This window comes from Centruroides sculpturatus, unplaced genomic scaffold, assembly GCF_000671375.1.
Source record: "Centruroides sculpturatus isolate CEXI.00-Female unplaced genomic scaffold, Cexi_2.0 scaffold463, whole genome shotgun sequence".
Taxonomy (NCBI): domain Eukaryota; kingdom Metazoa; phylum Arthropoda; class Arachnida; order Scorpiones; family Buthidae; genus Centruroides; species Centruroides sculpturatus.
In genome coordinates this window covers 577,377-580,552 of record NW_019384841.1, presented here as the reverse complement: position 1 = coordinate 580,552, position 3,176 = coordinate 577,377, and positions in this window count along the sequence as shown.

The window sequence follows — 3,176 nt, the reverse complement described above, 5'->3', positions numbered from 1 at the left end:
TTATTTTAAATGTTAAATGTTTTTTGAATACGCGAGTATTGAGCTTGAATTGTTTTTATAAGAAATAAATGTCCGCATCTGCGGACCATATTTTGAGAACTTCTTGTAAATTATTCTGTTTAATTTTGTAAAAAAAAAAAATCCAGCAACGAGTTTGTTGTGGAATTAATTGACTTTTGGACTTTGATACTTTGTATGTGAAATCCACGTTGTAAATATCACAAATTTGTAATTTGTATCTCTTGTGATCTTCGTTAGTGTATGTAATTTTATTAGTTATTATAAACGTTTTGTGAATTGTGAACAAAGTGGTTTTTGAAGTTGACTGAGTTGCTTAACTTTTTAGGCAACATTTAAAACTGCGTGTGTGGCACATCTGTTATGATACTTTATTTTAAAAACTTTTTATATTTTTAATTATTATAAAATGGTAAAAAGCTTAATTTTGAAGGTAGGGATGAGTTTTAGAAAATAATTGTAAATGCTAATAACGAGGAAGACCGATCCTACTCGATATAAGACACAAGATTCCCTTTATCTCTCCATCCCCTCGACCTTTAACCATCAAAATTGAATAGAATCAATCCTCCTAATACATAAACCTTCCTGCAAAATTCAGAAATTGTCTTCAAAAAGCACGGGTGTTATTACGCTTCAAAGAGGATGAACAGTATCGACCACCTGCCCACACACAAACATTCATACGTACAGAAAAAACCCTAAGTTGTTTTGAATTTCTCATAGTTTCCAAGTCTCCTAAGACAAGACTCTCAGAGTTCCCAAATCTCCAAAAATATAAAAAATCTTGGAGAGTGATTTTTCTGACTGATCGCCATACTTCCCCTCTGTTATATATAACAGAACAGAAAGTAAAAGCAAAATGTTATTTAAAGTAGATTTACATTGAAAAACTCTTGCTTTCCATCAATTTTTATTTAATTGTAAAGTGGGTGGATACTACAAAATCTTAAAGCGAGTAGGTCTTTCTTTTCACTTACTTACAATGCGTTGACACAAGCATGAGAAAGACAACTACTTTAAATTGACAACTGTAATGTTAATACTTTAGAAAGGGAATTTGAAACGTATACTTTATGGCAGAACAGATTTTTAAAACAAAGATTTTGAAAAACTTTTATTGTAGAATCTATTCCTAAAATATTGGCATTAAGCTTCGTTATTCCCTTTAGGCTATATTTCTATTTAAAGGTATTTATCATTGATTACTACAATTAAATACATTAGTTATTAAAATTAATTTAAAAATTTAAAGAATATTTAAATATATCATTGTTTCAACTATTTTTTATTTTAATTTTATTACTTTTACTTCTCAGATTCTCCTCCTATATTAATTAAGCATTCAGAATATAAGGTTCAACGATTTCAACTGTTTTTTTTTTTTTTTTAACAGTTCGAAAAGTTTAATCCAATTAGTTATAATTTTTAAATATTTTATTCATAATATTCAAATGTTAAAGTTCAAATTAAATCTACAGAAATAAATCCTAACTTTATTCTTAACTTGAGATTTTAAATAGAAAAAATATTTTCTCAATTTTTTAACTTATAATTCTTTGTTACTATATTAATTTTAAAAGATTTTTTAAAATTTCCTATAAAGAAACTTATGAAAATAATCTATCTTTACAATATTTTCATTGCTGTTAATAACTGAAGCTTAATTAGTTAAAAAAAACATTTTCAATTATTAATATTTGCGTAGTAATCTTTAAACAGAATAATTATATCTTCTCCATTCTTCTCTTCTAATTCATATTTTAATTCAATGTCTGGCTATTTCTATTGATGTAAAGAAAATTAAACGTAATTATTTCAAAACAGAACTGTAAATTTGATCAGATCATAATACTACTTAATTATACTAGCATAGAGTATATACTCCTGTTTATATTCAGGTTATTTGTAAAATAATACGTTTTTATATTTCATTTTCAGTTAAAAATACTGCATAATACTTAACAAACATGTAATAAAACAAGAATTTAAAATTATTTGGAAACACTAACAAATAAGGGATTTTTTTAATCATCAGTAATCAAATATCCTGTTCCATTCCATTCGAAATTGTCAGACTATGATGTGTCCCTATTAATCAATCAATATACAGTATATAATAAAGGTAAGTGTACAATGTGCGTGCCGCTAAAACTCAAAAACGGGTACCGGTACGATCGAGGGAGTAGTACGGTGTGGTAGCCCTCTATCCCCATCCACAAAGAAGGTTCCCGTTTTCACCTGAAAGGCGTGCTGTTGAAGGTATAAGGGCTGGAAGTTTCGCCCTCTAGAAATTTCTAGAACATTCGAGAGTATTCGAGAGTATTCCACAACACTCTCGAATGTTGTGGAATGTTCTGGAACATTGTAGACCATTCGAAGCCTTTTTTGTATGGGTGGGACTATTGATGGGGGTATGTAAAGCAAGATCCGTCGTGGGTTCGAATGTTAGTTTCTAATCAGCGACGAAGGGAAGAACCGAAAAAGAATTGAAAATTCCAAAGTAGTGCAGTGTGTAAACAAAAACAAACAGTGAAGTGTGAGTAGTCAAAGTGATACGGTGACTGAATATAAATCGAAAATAAAGTGTGAAAACTGTGTAAAGTCTACTTAGTGTATTTGTTAATAAAAAGTTGATTTGATTTATATTTTATACAATGCCCAAACATAAAAGAGGAGGAGCTCTTGCCAATTCTGAATTTTCTTTTGAATATTAAAGTTGATATCGTCGACATTATTATTTTGAAATATTTGCTCTTTGAAATAGCCACTCCGAATAATAATAAGAAGCGCAGAGCCCAAACGGTTAGGAGTTGAAAATTGAAATTTGGTACACAGTTAGGGTACGTCACGAGAACGTACACTAAGAAAGGATTTTTCGAAATTCCTCCCCATAAGGGAGAGGGACAGGATTAAGGTTTAACACTTCCATCAACAATTAGAAGTGTTAAGTAACAATGAAAGTGTTACGTAACAATGAAATTGTTAAGAGAAAGCGACGTGCAAGACGCAGATAGTTTTTTTCGTTTTTGCGGGAAATCGAATATATTTTTAGACCCATCTAAAAATTCTCTAATTAGTCTGAAAACAGAGGGACCCAATTCTTGCATTCTGTGAAAACGAGTAAGGTTGACTATAACGTAATAATCTTAATCTTC